At 42.1% G+C, this 18109-nt stretch overlaps 1 pseudogene; it reads left to right on the top strand.

Moving 5' to 3' along the window:
* Positions 1-897: 897 nt before the first annotated feature.
* LOC142091558 (ankyrin repeat and MYND domain-containing protein 1-like) lies at positions 898-17525 on the top strand (annotated as a pseudogene).
* Positions 17526-18109: the final 584 nt, after the last annotated feature.

Genomic DNA, 18109 nt, shown 5'->3' with positions numbered 1-18109 from the left:
GCAGGTTTATTTTCTGTTAATTTCTCTTTAAGCTGTGTTGCAAATGTGCACATCATTTCACTTAGATTCTTCAGCCTCAAGTCAGAGAAGCCAACTTGACAGATGGTGTCACTTTGCAACTGAAAAATGAAGCAGGACCACCACAAGAGTGCTTTTCCTCCTACAGTGGTCCTGTCCCTGAGGAAGGTGGAAGGAGCGTGAGGTAAAATCGTAGCATCTGAGGCTCTGCTCATAGGGAGTAGTTCTAAACTAATCTCAAATGACAAAACTTGGCAGTGAAGACATTTCATCCCTCTGTAAGGAGCTGATTGAATACCAGGAATAAACTCCTTTTCTACTGTATTATTAGCATTGTACTGATTAAAAATCTCTTAGCACTTGAGGAAAAAACATTTCTTAAGTCTTTGGTGTTCTGTTTGACAAGAGAAACTCCTTTAGTTGAGTTTCCATTGGTTAATTGGCCATTAACTTCATCATCCGCAAGGCCAATTTGAAGTTGGACAGTCTTAGTTTTGGCATGTACTAACCTCTGTGCATTTGATTTTGTACTATAGTAACATTCTTCTAGCTGATTTGGGATGCATACAGTTGGAGAAAGGTATTTGAGAGAGACCTACGTCTTCAAAGCAAACCTACACATTCCTTCTGGTGGCAGGATTAATGAAATTTGATAATCTGGTTGTGAAGAAGTTTCATGTATAACACCACTGTGCTTGGCGTTCTCAGTCATGAGAAAGTGGATGTATATTTTTACTATAACATCATAGTTTAGATGAAAGGTTTAAATGTGGTTTATGCTGCTCATTTTATTAATTATACTATTATTATTAAATGTAATAGTAAAAAGTTAACTTTATTATGATCTAATTCTACCTATTTCCACCGTACTTGCCTACAATGCATGCCAGAGATGTTATCCACCTCCTTTTAACGCATCAGGCAAATCCAAACGCATTGTGGAGTGGCCATTCACCACTTTCCTTAGCAATTGCCAGTGGGAATGGTTTGCTGAGCATGTTTAAGTTCCTTCGGTTTTTTGGGTGTACTTCTCCATTCGTGTCTGCCTTCTCTGATGACAGCCAAACTACATAATGAGTGATGTTTGCAATCATACATCTTCAGTGCAAATAATAAAGTTTTTACTTTTCTTTCAAACCTATGGATGTTTCATGAGCCAAACTAGAGGAGTCCTAAAGAACTATGGCATGAGGTAGCCAGAAATTTTTGGATAGGACTCAGAAGGGACTAGCATTTGGAGAACTGTGTTCATTTTATGAATCACAAGAACATTCAGTTCTCTTACAGGCTGTCTCCCTGCCTGGAGCAATCCAACCAAACACCAAAACACTTGCTTCTGGGTATAAGACAAAAGTGTAGCCATTGATGGTAAGAAGCATGCTGTTCTATGAAAAGATTAATGATCAGTCTTGGGAAGGATTTGGTTGTAATGAGGCTCAGCACTCCACAGATGAAGCTGATAGTTCACACAGTAGAATTCAGTGTGTGAAGTTACCACCTGTCTTCCCGAGCAGGGAATGGACTCCCTTCTGCCCACACTTGGCCTATAAGAGCAGGTCCACAGCAGCCAGCATGGTGCAAGAGAAGATATGCAGCCAAAGCAGGTGATGAAGCAAATGTGTCTGCAGTGCTCTACCTCTCTTCAAATAGAACTGTGTCCAGGCTCCTGGCTCATCTTCTTTGTGGAAAGCAAGGCAGGAGAATGATGGGGTGAGAGTGGCACCCTGTCTCCCCATGGAGCTCAGCTGTTGTGCACCCAGCACTCAAGGCCATGGCAAGAACACTTGTAAGGGGGCAAGTGTGACTGACTGTAACCTAGCGGTTCAGATAAGCTGAAAGGGGCAGGGTTAGAGTGTGATTTCTGCTTCCCTGTTTACTTTTCTCCTGTACAAAGCACACAAATAATCCAGAGAAGCATTCTCTTGGAAACACAGCCATGAGCAAAGCTGGGGGGAAACCCTTTTCAGTATTTTTGATGAAATCAACATTCTACCTTTTTTTCTGTCACTACAAAATTTATACTTTACATATGATAAATGGTAGAACATAATAGAAAATATCTGTTGTGTGTTGTTATTTGTTGTTGTTAATATTTGTTGTTATTTTTTAACTATATTCCTTTCACTGGAAGGGTATCAAATATCTATAAAAATAAAACTAGATGCAATATAATATGGAGCTAGAGTGTGGACTATGGAAGGGGCTATAGTAGAAGTGGCTACAACTGCACGCAACATAAAATAGATTCTGTATCAAGTGTTTGAACCTGAACCTTTTTCCTTACACTGTCTTCATCATTTTTAAGACAGTTTTGGTATTTTTCTGGGCAAAAGTGTTTTCTTGCAACACAAAAATTTAAATTTCATGATTTTGAATTAAATAGTCCCATATCCAACTTCTACTGCTTCTCTGGCCTTCTCAGAGGCTAACATCTGATGAAGTAATGATCTAATAGGCTGTAAGTGATCAACCTATCTAATCCTTACCTTTGTGGTAAAGCATTTTTTTTAAAAAATAAATTAATCAGACAGGTGATTTTTAAAGTTACCCTCTCATGTCTTTGATACAGTTGTTTGATAAAGTATTCCATGATGACATTATGATTCACGCTAAAAGAAGTGAAAAATACTGTCTGGTGGACTAAATTTTTGTGTGCTACTGAAGCTATGACAAATACTAACAGATACTCCAAGTGTGGTAAACACTGTAAAGCTTTAGAGTCTTGACTGATCTGGCTAGGGTCTCACTTCCCTGCTGTAGAACTGTCAATAATGGCTTCTCCAATCACTAATCTGTCACATTTGCATATGCACATTTGCAGGCAGTGGTTGAACTCCTCAAACATGGGGCTGACGCAAATCTGCCATTAAGTAGAGCAGTAAGAAGTGCCCTCTGTGCAGCTGTCAGTACGGCATATGAACAGCAGGGAACGACAGCACAGAGGATTGCTTTGGTGAGATGACATCTGGGTGTTGGTTTTTTTAAACTTCAGAAGAACAGTGATTTTTGTCAGGTGCATTGAGTCTCCTTTCTCTTTAATGGGTAAGCTGGTTTTTTTTTCCGTAACAATTAATTTGTGTCTATTACTGATGCTGTTTGTTTCTGTCCTGAAGAACAGGGGTTTTCTATGGAAATTCATTTTCATGTTTGAGCAAAGAGGATGATAACCTCCTTGTGTAGAAGAGGAAAAACTACGTTAAAGTCAAGTGGGATGGTTGTAGTGCCCACAGCCCTGTCAAATCTGACTGTTACCTTGTTTATAAACACAACCAGCATCCACATGAAGAGACATGTGTTGTGTTTGGTTGTTATTGTGGTCAATACCACTTGTGATGAGTGCACTCTCTCATCTATGATGAGGTCGATGGCAGCGTTTGGCCTCGTGAAAATTGGAATTTTTCTCCTCGTCCCAGGGAGCACAGGGCTGATCTCATTCAGCGTGGAGGTGAGGAAGGCTGCAGCTGAGGGGTCTGGGAGCAGAGGCAATTTCCCCAGCTGGGTTCTGTTCTGCCCGTTCCCTCACTAGTTGTCCCTCCTTCATTTGTTGTGAAGATACTGTGAGATATCCAGAAACAAACAGCAACTGCCTGCAAGAAAGTTTCACTTACAAAACATGTTTAGATTTGACAATTGATCATCGGCTCTAAAGGGGCAGAAGGAATGCATGGTTTGGTGCACAAAATAGTCTCACAAATAGAGGTTAAGCTCCAATGCTCAATCCTCTCTCTTCAGCTGTGGTGTGAATGCAATTTTTTGGGAAAGTTTTCTTTTTGCTTGGATGTGATAATGATTTGCTTTCTTCAGTTGATAAGCTGCTTGAAGCTGGTGCAGAGATCCTTGCATCAGTTACTCTTAGGGAAGGACAGAGAAAAGCTGTTGACTATGCCTATTATAAATATTATCAGGTATGACTTCAGTTCCCATATCTGAAAGTACTGTGCATGTGCATCCATTCAAATACATGGCCTGTTGTGTCCTTATGAATTGTCTAGGGCCTTCTTCAGAAACTTTCATGGAAATTTGATTTTTCCCTTCATTTGTTGTGAGATTCAGTTCAGCACCAAATGAAGCATTAATCACTTAAAGTCTGAAAACCTCTAATAGTTTTGCCTGTGAAGGCAATCCTTGCTGTCACATATTATAGTAAGATTCCATTCATAATCAGACTGGAAAGAGTTAATCATGATCTTAAACTCAGGCATTAAAACCAAAAGTAATATGTGTTTCCGTGAGGCTACAATCAAATCAGGAGAAGTTATTGTGGGTTATATATTACCGTAATTTTAGATGTGTTGTAAGCTATGAAAGGACATTATTGATCAAACTTTAAAATAACGGATTTCCTAAATAAAATATATATTTAAATAAAACCTACATTAAAATATGTATTATGTATTATATGTTATATATTGCATATAAAATAACTAAAATATATATTTGCTAAATGAATAAATGGATTTACTAAAGTCATCCTTAATCACTTATTAATTCCTTATAAAAAGAATCTTACGGTGAAGTATAACTAATAAATTTTTGCCTGATGATTTTTTTCCTGGATATATTTGTTTTAAAAAACTTTTATAGAGCCTGGGATTCTGTGACAGTTCTAATTAGAATGAATATAAGATTTTTTTTTTATAGCTTTCTTATTAACAAGAAAGCTTACATGATAAGCAGATTGCTTACCTCTGGAACGTAAACAGTAATTGTTCTGAAAAGAAAAAGAGTAATGGTGCACCTCGTTCATGGAGCAGCCTGGTTAGAGCTAACAAGGTTTTTTGCATCCCACACCAATGTTCTATGTAGACATTAAATTGTGATTTGTTTGCTTGCAATCGCAGCTGATCCTCAAACAGGAAAATAAATTAAACTATTTACAGCTGTAATCACAGGTCAAACTTGATCACCATACTCCAGGTACCTTACTTACTTTCCTGCCTTGCTCTGCACTTTTGCCTATACTCTCCTGGCTGGCACTTGCTACAGGGAAGCAATACTGGGGAATTGAGGACCATAATAGTGCACAAGCAGTGCTCTCTAGCTGTCTTTTCATTTCTATGAAACTTTTTGGTGCTTCCAGAAGGGCTGGGAGAGGAGCTCTGCAAGATGAGGGCAGCTTCCAACTGTAAGGTCCTGCACCTGGGTCATGGCAACCCCCAGTATCAATATAGGCTGGGGGATGAAGGGATTGAGAGCAGCCCTGCCGAGAAGGACTTGGGGGTACTGGTGGACGAAAAGCTGGACATGAGCTGACAATGTGAGCTTGCAGCCCAGAAGGCCAACCGTATCCTGGGCTGCATCAAAAGAATGACAGCTAGCAGGTCAAGGGAGGTGATTCTGCCCCTCTACTCCACCCTGGTGAGACCCCACCTGGAGTACTGCGTCCAGCTCTGGAGTCCTCGGCACAGGAAAGACATAGACCAGAGGAGGGCCACAAAAATGATCAGAGGGCTGGAACACCTTTTCTATGAAGAAAGGCTGAGAGCATGGGTCTTATTCAGCCTGGAGAAGAGAGGGTCTGAGGCGACCTTTCAGTACTTAAAGAGGACTTATGAGAAAGATGGCAGCAAACTTTTTAGCAGGGCCTGTTGAAATAGGACAAGGGGTAATGGTTTTAAACTAAAAGAGAGTAGATCTAGACTAGATAGAAGGAAGAAATTTTTTACAATGAGGGTGGTGAAACACTAGAACAGGTTGCCCAGAGAGGTGGTAGATGCCCCATCCCCGGAAACATTCGAGGTCAGGTTGGATGGGGCTCTGAGCAACCTGATCTAGTTGAAGATGTCCCTGCGCATGGCAGGGGGGTTGGACTAGATGACCTTTAAAGGTGCATTCCAACCCAAACTATTCTATGATTCTATGATCCCCCTTGAAGAAACATTTGAAAATTGTTTTAGTTAACTTGTTGAGCACTCACCAAACTGATAATTGGAACAACTAGAACATCTAACCTGGATGTGTCTCAGTGCTTTAACTGAGACTCTGGTCACATAGGAACTCTTGCCTTCAGTGTTCCTGACAAGGAGCTGGGAAAGTCCTGGGAAGCAGCTGGAGAACCAGTCCTGGGTTTTACCACCTGGGCAGCTTTGTAGGGCTGGTTGGTGGCACACAGCCATAGCTGTGTATCGGTGCCTTGTAATTGTGCTGTGGCTGGTCTGTGAAGGGTCTGGAGGACAAGTCTTATAAGGAGCGGCTGAGGGAACTGGGACTGTTTAGTCTGGAGAAGAGGAGGCTCAAGGGAGACCTTATCGCTCTCTACAACTACCTGAAAGGAGGTTGTAGTGAGGTGAGTATTGGTCTCTTCTCCCAAGTAACTAGTGATAGTACGAGAGGAAATGGCCTCAAGTTGCATCAAGGGAGGTTTAGATTGGATATTAGGAAAAATTTCTTTACTGAAAGAGTGGTCAAGCATTGGAACAGGCTGCCCAGGGAAGTGGTGGAGTCACCATCCCTGGAAGTATTTAAAAGACGTGTAGATGTGGTGCTTAGGGATATGGTTTAGAAGGCACGCTGGTGTTGGGTTGACGGTTGGTCTTGATGATCTTAGAGGTCTTTTCCAACCTTAATGATTCTATGATTCTATGTCTTGTGCCCCCTATCACTGACTGAGCTTCAAGCCAGGATCCAGCAGGGATGATGCTGTGCTTTTGGAATGTGTCGGCTTTAACTCTGAAACACTTGTGTTAGTGTTCCCATACATTAGTGGATTAACTCATGTTATCTTGCAGGATAGAGTTGCTCACACACCATACCACATACTGTGAGCATCTGAGCAGGAAGTTTTTCAAACACAATGATCACTGCTGGAACACATTACAGCAAAGCTCTGTAAGCATGTCATCCTGAAAGAGAAAGAATGAGATCAAGAAGAGCTGAGATGATCCAAGATTCAAGCCTAAGAGTAGTTCAAGATTAAGGGTAGCATCACCTGGTGTGAGAGGGAATTTATTGTTATAACTCTGGTGTTACTGTCTGAAAAGGTAACTCCTAATAAAAAAACTGCTCCTACATATTTGGTAAGGAGATGTAAGGGTTCTACAAACATTAAAGAGAATGAACAAGGCATCGTGAAGAAAATCTGAATACGAGTTTAGCACCTGTCAGCTGCTTCCTAGTAAATCCCTATACAAGTTCTATTACTATGTGTTAAGGCGTGATTGAGGGAGTTTGCTCCTCTCTCATGGGAGAACCGTGGAATTGCTTTGCATTTAGTGCAGGGAACAGGATGCATGCAATGGTGACTGTGGACGTCTAGCGTATTTTCATTCCTTATGACAACTCACTCTCAAGTCCTTTCCAAAGACTCCCATTGTATCAATGTTCTTCTGCTATTAGAGTAGCAACAACGAATATATAAATTAAGATTATTTGAGTTACATCTTCAGTAGTGCTCAAATGTGTGGTGAAATCAGGCTTAGAACCTAGGTCTCCAAATACCAGTCTTTGGGGCAGAAGATGTATCACACTTGGGATGTGAATGCTGAATATAAGATTGTTACCGTTGCAGTTCAGCATAACCTGTAACTCTGTAGTTTGTCACAAGCAGGAAGTAAGAGTAAATTATCGGTGTGTTTTCTTCCTCTTGGCTGTGACATAACAACTTGGCTCCTTTTTTCTTGGCTTCTGAAGCTTGTTGATGGAAGATGCATTTTTTTATATATCTCCAAATTTTATACAGCAGACAGAGCCAAGCAGACTTTTAATGAAGGTCGATCTTATCACTAGTATTCTAATTCTCAAGTCAGAATACTGATTTTTGTTTTCCCCCGTACCCCCTTTTTGTTGATGTAATGGATTCAGCCATTCATACACGTGTTTCAAAGAAGAAAGGAGGGAGCCATCACGTGGAAGAAGTGAGGTAGGGCAGAGATATTGCACTCAAGAATTGACTGTTCTTAGTCAAAAATACTATGCCCTGGTTTTTTTCCTCACCAAAACTATTGCCACTCTGCCATTTTTCTCCTTTCTAATTTTCCTCTCTAGTCTATCCTGACTTATCAGCTGCAATTAACTTCTTTCTGTGCTCTGATCACATCACTCCTTTTCAGCTTCAGACTTTGCCATGAGAGTCTGCATAATATTCAGTCTTCTTGTGGGAAGCAGTGTGTCCTTGTGTTTTAAACCAATTGATGACATCAGTACCTTAGAGTAGCATGCAAATGCTAAGAAATAGGCCTATACAAATTTTGTAGCTTACATTTCTCCAGAAATTGCAGGAACAACTTGTACAATTTGAATGTTAGTCTTGGAACTGTGTATTAACAGAATTTGAATAACAAAGGAAATGCCTCAAAGATACTGAATTCTGTCATCAGTTTCTCCTGCTGCAGGAAATTCACAGGCTTCTGAACTTTGTCTCAGTGTTTGAATCAAGAGGAAGTAACAAGGTGTCAGGAACTGGGGCATTTTTGAAGACAGAAATTTTGAGGTAGCATTTTTGTTGAACAAAAATGGATCAATAATAGCATAAGATGCAGAAATAGCCAGAAGAACATAAAGTGAATTAAAATAAAATCTGGAAGGTTAAAGTAGCACACAAAGATTTTACAAATAGATCTCAGCAATGACTTGCAGAGACAGATGAAACCTCAGTGAAACTTGCTAGCTGTTGGGAAAGGATTTTTAAATGCTTTTAAAAGGATGTAAATACATAGCCCAGCTTGCACTTGGATCTAACATTCTGCTTCCCAGTCCCACTGAAAGCCTTAGCCCCAGTACTCTTCGTTTTATGTTCCAACTTCGGAGTAACTGTTGTGGTGCAGTGGCCTGTGAGTGTCCCTGTTTGTCTCTGCAGTATTCCAGTGGGTTCTATGAGGATTTTTTAAAGTTTGCCAGCTTGGCTTTGTTATGTCTGACCATATATAATATAGTCTGCCTGCCAGTTTGAAAATGGACATCTCCAGACTCAGTGTCATGAGTACACTAAAGCACACAGTGTGCTAGTGTATGGCAGGATGTGGATGTTGGTTTGGTAAAAGCTTGGGCATGTTTCTCACTGGGACACTTGGCTTTTCTGGGGGCTGGCTTTGCAGCTGGTATGCAGTCTGTTCCCCACAGGCTCCCATGGTAAGCTACGGAGTCTCCTGTTTCTTTATTGTTGAACATTATTGTTGAACATTATTTCTATACCGTAGCCATTTTGATTTTGTTTTACTGTGATCTGCAAACATGCTGTCAGATGAAGGAAAACCCTAAACAAACAATAATGTGCTTTCATTTTACAACTACCTTTGTTCTAGACTACCATTCTTTAAATACTGCTATCAGTGTGGACATTCAGCAGGTGTTCAGCTATCACCTTGCATGCATTGTCATGAAGTCTTCACTTGCAGAAGGAACTCCTGGAATGAGCAGCATAGGCAGGAGTGCTTGGTATTGCTGGGTAAGTCTGAATGTCACTGCTACAAGAGTACAGTGGTTTGTGCATGTGTACTGACCTGGGTATGTCTTCCTTGTAATGAACCAATAAAATGTGTTTTACGAAGGAATTTAAATAAAAAGGTTCAGTTCACTCACTTGAATAGCTGTGTTTTTTGTAAACCCACCAGCTTTAAGAGAGCTGCTACAGTGTTTCTACTTTCAGTTTCAAGAGAGAAGAATCTTTAAGGTGAGTGCAGAGCAAAGGAAATACTCTAAGACGAAGGTTAGCTACTGTAGACATCAATAGACAACTTTCCAGGCTGAAGGACCACAATAGATCTAATAAGCTAGGCAGAGTGGAGCTTTCCGTAGAAATTCTACCTCTTAATCACCTCTATCTGTATATTAGAAGAGAAATAAATGAGATTTCTGACTTTTATGCATGGAATTGTTGATACCACACTACTGTGGTGATAGAGGGAACTAACACTTAAGGGTTAATAGCAGAGTCATTGTCTGGCTTGCTAGTGTAATCTTTTGCAGCTAGCAACTTGGATAGACAAGATGCTGTTATATGCATAATAAATATTGTAAGCAGAAGTTACAAAGGCTGTGTAGATAACAGGATCCTTGAATTACTAAAGTAACTAACAATTCCTGACTGAGACCTTACTGTAGTGCATCCTCCCACTTGATAAGAGAGGATAGACCTTGAGCTGGCTCCTTAGGCCTCCTATGTAACACCTGTGATAAGTGTCCCATGTAAATCACTAACAATGAACAACTGTAAAGGGATAAGTGTTAAAGGACAAGATAACCTGATGCCTCGTTACATTCCAAGAGTCGAGGAACTGATGAGTTAATTAAGTGACCATATATAGACAAAGGAAGCCCAGAGTTCAACTAATGGACACAGTGAAGAAGACTATGGACCACCACCGGAGAAGGAAAAGACCCTAACCCTAATTTTACTGCGCATGCTTGGAGTATGTAAATGACTTCCAGGAACTCATTACCATAAGACCACCTTTTCTAAGGAATGTAATGAATATGTATATATTGATTGCATATAACCCCTGTAAGTTAAGTACCCTGGCGCACACGACTTTGGTGGGACTACCCCCCGTGCTGCCCAGTGCTGAATAAACATACCTACTTTATAACCTTTTAGGTTGTGGAGTCTGTTTTCCGCACGTCAGTGGTTCTTGGAAACCACACTTGTGCTGATAAAAATGAGGCCAGGTTACATGCATCACATGCTACATAGCAGTAGAAGACTAGCATGGTAGAAATTATACTATTTTAATCATATCAGATGCTCACATGGATTGAATGAGAAATCTGTCAAATGTGAAGATGGATACAGAATTGCTGTATTCACAGAAGTTCTGTGATTGATCTGTCTTTTAGTGGCTGCCTGGGATGGGATGTTTAAATCTGAATACATGTAAAACTGTGTGTTGGGGATAGTGGGGTCTGTCCCACTGGAGATAAGTTATATCAAACATACATGCTTACCAGTATGGGCTCTGAATAGAATCAAACTATTATAGAATAGAACAGAACAGTCATCAAACTACAAGGACAAATGGTGGGTAATATGGCAGCTGTACACTGGAGGACTTAAACATGAAAAAAATTACATTCATTTCAAAAACAGAATTTTACTATCTTGTCTTTGAAAATGTAATGTGTTAGGGATACAGCTGGGTGGTGCTAGGATGTTAAATAGTAATTATGTAAGTTACTGCTTCTTTTTGTAGTAATCCCTTTCCTGTATGGCAAATGCCAAAATTAATTCAATTCAGATTCAGTGAATTCAATTCGGAACAGGTGTGAATGTCTTCCTGTAGACAGAATTTTTCTCAGCAATAAACAAACGTCTTTTTAAGTGGTGTCTTCCTTTCTAGTTAATTTTGAGGTAGAAAGGTTTTTGTTTGTTACTTTGTTTTGTTTCTTTTTTCTCTCCCATTGTTGTCCTTAATTTAAAACAACCTGAAATTCCCTAACTCAGACCAGTTTGAGCAATTCAATCTGTTGTTCTGAGAGCCTCTGATGCCCTCTGCCCTGTTTCCTGATTCCTGTACTTTTCACTGTAGGGCAACGTGATTAGCATTTATTTTATACCTTATGAGCAAAACTCTCCATGTTTAACTGAGTTCTGAAGTAACTAATAGTAAGTATTAATTGCAGGATTAATACATTCTCAGCTATGTTTACTAGAAGAAACAGGTATCATTTGCACTCCCATATGTGGTCATTGTTTGCTAGGAAGTTTATAGGTAAGTGAGTAGGTAGCCACATCTACCTGAGATTTGTGTCTGTTAACATCACATTTGATAAACTATGCCAAAACAGGAACTTCCTCAAGTCTTCTACCTGCTTCCAGTTTATTGTTCCAGAGAAACTGAAGGTCATCTAAAGAAATATGGGCTGGGGTTTTTTCTTTTCTTTTTTTTTCCAGAAAAGAGTACAGGCCAAGCAGCTCCAGATGCAAGCAGTACAGGATGCAAAAAGAATGTCATTGGCAAAAAGGGGGAAAATGGAAGAGAAGGAAAAGATGAAAGGACAGGTGGAAGAAACAGTAAAGTTAGGATCTGTGGAAGAGAGCATCACAGGAAGAATGACTGACTTGTTTCAAGTTACTCTTACTGTTGTGTGGACAAGTTTTAATAGCGTTGTACTTTCTGCCTTGTACTCCACTGCTACTAAGGTTAAAAGTGATATAATTTGACATGTCTTGAGAAACCAAAGCCAAAACATCTTTCTCAAATACTGCATATGAGCTCAAGGAGGATAATGCCATAGAAAACCAGTATGTGGGGGGTATATACAAGTTATGTATTTAAATGTTTGCAATTAGAAATATAGTGAACTTCAGATTGGTTTTGATGGTATAATGCTATATATATTTGTCCTGATAGAGTTAATTTTCTTCCTAGTAGCTGGTATAGAGCTGTGTTTTGGATTTAGTATGTTGATAAGACACTGATGTTTTAGTTGTTGCTAAGTAGTGTTTACGGTAGTCAAGGACTTTCCAGCTTCTCATGCTCTGCCAGGTGCACAAGAAGCTGGGAGGGAGAATAGTCAGGACAGTTAAACCAATTGACCAATGGGGTATTCCTTACCATATGACATCATGCTCAGCATATAAGGCTGTGGGAAGAAGAAGGAAGGGGGGGACGTTCAGAGTGATGGTGTTTGTCTTCCCAAGTAACCGTTATGTGTGATGCAGCCCTGCTTTCCTGGAGATGGCTGAACACTTGCTGACAGATGGGAAGTAGTGAACGAATGCCTTGCTGTGCTTTGCTTTTGTGCGTGGCTTTTGCTTTACCTATTAAAGTGTCTTTATCTCAATGCATGAGTTTTCTCACTTTCACTCTTCCGATTCTCTCCCCCATCCCACCCGGGGGGGGGAGTGAGCGAGCAGTTGTGTGGTGGTTAGATGCTGTCTGGGGTTAAACCACAACAGTCCTTTTTGGCGCCCAACATGGGGCTCAAAGCCTTTGAGATAACGACAGGTTTGATTGGAATGTGCTAGATCGAATTTATAGCTGTTATTGCTGTTTAGGTATTCACTGGCAGGCTCCTGTGCTTGCCATGGGGCTTGCTTGCCTTACTGTATATTAGAGTCTAGTGCTCGTTAGTGGCTGCTTTTTGCTTCTGCTGCTTGCTGTACTGCTGTGCTGCTTATCGTCTTACTCTGCTGTGCCTGGGAACATTTTGATAACAGCAATGGTGATGTGCCTGGGCTGGCAGATGGCCAGGGCATCGCTGCTGTTTCTGTGCTGCTGTAATGGACAGGCTGGAATTCCAGTATGATCTCGAGTCGAAGGGACTGTGACCTGTGGATGAGTCCACATGGGAGCGGGACACCCCAAAGCATCTGTGGCCGTGGATAAACCCATGCCCAAGCAGGTATATTTTGAAGCGTCTGTGGGCGTGATTATGTCCATGCCACAGCAGGTATACCTCTGAAGGGATTGTGGCCTAAGGATAAGTCCACGCTGGAGAAGGTACACCTCGAAGCATCTTTGGCTGTGGGTAAGTCCATGCTGCAGCAGGTACACCTGGAAGCGTCAGTGGCTGTGCATGAGGCCATGCTGGAGCACCACAAAGCGTGTGGCTGTGGATAAGCCCATGACAGGGGAGGTACCCCCCTGGAGGGATTGCAGCCATGGGTAAGGCCATGTTGGAGCAGGTTTCCTTCTGAAGGGACTGTGGCTGTGGGTAAGGCCACACTGGAGCCAGTGCACCTCGAAGCGTCTGTGGCTGTGGATAAGTCTATGCCGCAGCAGGTACACCCCTGGAGAAACTGTGGCTCATGGATAAGGTTCCACTTGGAGCAGGTACAACCCTAAGGGACTGCAGTCTGTGGATAAGCCCAAGACGAAGCAGGGGCAAGGGGAGGAGTTCATTGCAATGTTAAACACTATAATCTGGCCCAAAGGGACCAGGGGTGGAGATTGTAATGGATGTACATTTAAGTTGTTGTAACCCGTGATTTGAGTTGCATGTTATAGGAATTACTATAGCAGGAACCACCTGAACCAATGGAGGACAAGCCTTACAAGAAGCAGTGCAAGTGCAGCAGTGACCCAACCTGAGCTGGCTTTGGTGCCCAGTAACTCCACGCAACACACCACCTTTCCTGACCTGAGTGACCACCATGACAGATGGAACCTTAAGTCATGGACTAAATGAATGCAGAACCCACATTTTGTGGACATTTATGGACATTTTACAGACATTTTACAAGGGTGGTCCATAGACGAAGGGAATGATATCTGTGTATTATATCAAAGGATGGGAAGGGGGATGGTGAGTAATGAGAATGTATTGGATAGTGTGGGACTTGGGCATGATGTAAATGGTATGGAATAAGGGGTGGATACTGTCCTGGTTTTGGCAGGGATAGAGTTAATTTTCTTCCTAGTAGCTGGTATAGTGCTATGTTTTGGATTTAGTATGAGAACAATGTTGATAAGACACTGATGTTTTAGTTGTTGCTAAGTAGTGTTTACTCTAGTCAAGGACTTCTCAGCTTCCCATGCTCGGCCAGGTGCACAAGAAGCTGGGAGGGAGCACAGTCAGGACAGCTAATCCAGCTGACCAATGGGGTATTCCTTACCATATGACATCATGCTCAGCATATAAGGTTGGGGGAAGAAGAAGGAAGGGGGGATGTTCAGAGTGATGGCATTTGTCTTCCCAAGTAATCGCTACATGTGATGGAGCCCTGCTTTCCTGGAGATGGCTGAACACCTGTCTGCCGATGGGAAGTAGTAAATTAATTCCTTGCTTTGCTTCGCTTGCATGTGTGGCTTTTGCTTTACCTATTAAAGTGTCTTTATCTCAATGCATGAGTTTTCTCACTTTCACTCTTCCAATTCTTTCCCCCATCCCACCGGGGGGGGGGGGGGGGGGGGAGTGAGCGAGCGGCTGTGTGGTGTTTAGATGCCGGCTGGGGTTAAACCATGCCAATATTTTTTTAAAAAACTAATATTGCCCATTATTAAACTTCATTACAAATATTCTCTCCTGTGGGGAACAGAGGGCCCATTTCGCAATTGGACTTGCTCTCTAGGGAGGTTTGTTGCTTCATGGGGTGCTTAGATGTGGGATCCTAGGGAGAGGTTGCTGAGGACTGTTCAGCCCTTAGACTATTATCCATTGATGTTAGCCCACACGGGCACTGACAATCCTGCCAGGAGAGTCTCTGAGCATATCGAGAGTGACTACATGGCTTTGGGGGTGAAGGTTAAGGTCAGGGGGGTGCAGATGGTTTTCTTCTTGATCCTACTGCCAAAGTGGAAAGGATTAAGGAGGAGTGGATGGATCTTGAGGTTCAGCATGTTGTCGTGCAGCTGTATCACTGACAATGGTTTGACTTTAAAACCACAGGACCCTCTTTGGGGGACGAGGACTGGTAAGGAGGGATAGAATCCACCTGACAAAGTGGGGTAAAAAAAACATCTTTGCCAACAGGCTGGCCAACCTGAGAAGACTATAAGATAGGAGGGAGATGGTGACCCACATTCAAGTGAGGAAGCAAGTGGTGGACTGGTCTGGCAAGCAATGGGGCAGAGCGATGTGGTTAAGAGCACTCAAAATCAACAGAACATGACAGAATGGGGCCCACCCACAAATAAGGAAGTGCTGAGAGGACATCATGGGGGGAAGCTATAATTTTTTCTTGGGAAACCACCATGATTGTGTTGTACCTTTCTGAAGTGACTGTACACTAATACACTCAGTATGAGGAGCAAAGAGAAGGAATTACAAGTTTGCATGCCATTAAAGGGCTACAATCTCATTGGGGTCACAGAAAGTGGTGGGAAAGTTCATGTGACAGGAGTGCTGCAATGGATGGATACAAACTCTTCAGGAAGGACAGGCTAGGAAGGTGATGAGCAGGAGTTGCCCTTTACATGTGTCACGAATGAGTGGTTTTAATCACTGGCAAAGGTATTGGCAAAGGGTGATTTTAATAGAAATTTATAGAAACGTGACTTAACAGAATTCCATGGCAAGGTTCACTCTATTACTCATTACATGGATTAAGTATACACAGGGAAAAATCGTATCAGAATTGTGTTGGAGTGATTTGTACAGAGACTGAGGATAAAAGGGTAAGGGGGACCCTCCTGTTGAATCACGAGGTTCAAAGAAGATCCGTCTGGACCCAACCTTAGTCTCAGACTTGGACAACGGTTTGTGTCTAATACAAAAGGGATAAGAAGACCCTCCCATTGAGTCACAAGGTTCAGAGTAGACCCCCTTGCTTTCTAAACTCCTTCTCAGGGAGGAGCCTAGGTGCGGCTGGATCTACCCTTAATCTTGGACCTGGGCAATGGTTTATGACTAAAGGGTTAAGGGTGTTTAGCAGCAACTTAGAGTCCAACAGTACTTAAGCATTAATCAATTTGGCAGCTACAAAAAGGAGTTAGTCAAGTTTTTTTTCTACAAATACTAAACCAATTGAGCTACAGGTTATACTTGTTAGTAATTGTACAGATAAATGTGCAAAAAGATCTAGATTAATCAATACTTTTATATATATGCATATGAATACAGTACCAAAGCTAAATGAGTTTATAAAGGCCTAAAGCTAGCTAAATTTATACAGTATACCTGTTAAAAATTCCCCTCAAGTCTCATGAAATACTCACGTTAAATGTTTTGGCATTTCTCAATGGGTGAAGGATTGAGCCCCGAGGAATCTTCCAGCCCGAATCTTGGTGATCCTCCGAGTATCGCAAATTCTAGAGTTTGCAGACTCTGAGAGGCGTCCCACTCAGAGGGAGATTCTGGATGCAGCCTGCTGCGGTCCAGGAGAGCTCAAAAGGGTCTCGCTTGGGACTGCTGTTTATAGGTTTGCAGGATGATTGGCTTTAGTCATTAGTAAATTTCCATTTTGACTACTATCCGAGGTGGTCCAGGGTGGTAATTATGGTATTGTTTCACGGTAACAATGGTATCGTTCCGCTTGAGCTATGATCTAGGTAGGGAATACTTCAGGGCTGTCAGAGATGACAAATTGTCTCTGGTTCTTGTTCCCTACCTTGATCATGTAGCTAGTGTCCCTGGTACGATCGGTGTCACTCCCCACCTTAGCCATGCAAGAGTGCCTGGTACAGTCAAGGGACGCTCAACCACCCAACCCGTACACAATGGCTACAGCTTAATAGAAGTTCCTGAGATCGTATCATAGCCCAGAGGAAGGGGGGGGGGAAATGCACCACCACAATGTGAGAGCAGCTGGATTACATGGAGCTCTGCCTTGGGGTGAAAAATGGGCCTGTTGAGAGCTTATGGCTCAGGATTAGCAGGCAGATCAACACGGATTATGGGGGGTGCAGTATCTGTACAGAGTGCCTGATCAGGAAGAAGTAGATGAGGTCTTCCTCAAACCTTCACACTCATAGGCCCTAGTCCTCATGGGACACTTTAACCACCCTGATATCCTATAGAGGGACAATACAGCACAGCACAAACAATCCAGAACATTTCTGGAGTACACTCATGACAACTTCCTAGCACAGGTGATTGAGGACCCAATCAAGGGAGGCGCTCTGCTCAACCTGATGCTTACAAAGAAGGAAAAAATGGTTAACTGGTTTGGTGACATCCATCTGGATGGTTGAGCTGACTGACTTGTCCAACTCCAAGTACCTTTGGTGGGTGATTATGAACGGAAACAGCAGAAATCTTACATTTGCCTCTTTCTATTACGTATGCCAGTGATACTCCCATCATCTTTCAAATGGAGAGAATTTGCAGGTGAGTGTAAATCATTAATGTACTTACCAATGTAGCCTCCCTATGTTAGTGGTGTGTTTGTGTTCCCTAATACCCCATCGTGATAGTTTGAATCACCTTCAGTTCCTTTGTTTAGCTCCCTGAGTCATGGGGAAAGAAGGCTGGCTGCAAGTGGCTGCAATGAGGCATTGAGACAAGAGAGGAGGCTCCACAGGCAGCTGTCCAGAGAAGGGAACCCATAAGGCTGTGGAAAGCAATGGCCACACTTCGCCATACAATGCTGCGTGAAGATTGTCATGTTATGGATTAAGTAGCCATTTCTGGAGTCAGACGAGCTGGACTATTTGAGGCCAGAGCCTTTCCAAGTCTGGAGCATCTTTATGAAGCTGGACTTCAGCTTCCAGGTGTGCTGTATGGAGAAGCCATGTGGCTTCCTAGAGAGAACTCCACAGGATAGCAAGCAGCAGTG

Source organism: Calonectris borealis, chromosome 21, assembly GCF_964195595.1.
Source record: "Calonectris borealis chromosome 21, bCalBor7.hap1.2, whole genome shotgun sequence".
Classification (NCBI taxonomy): Eukaryota; Metazoa; Chordata; class Aves; order Procellariiformes; family Procellariidae; genus Calonectris; species Calonectris borealis.
Note: the sequence above shows the minus strand (reverse complement) of the source record. Positions and strands in the feature narration are given on the sequence as shown.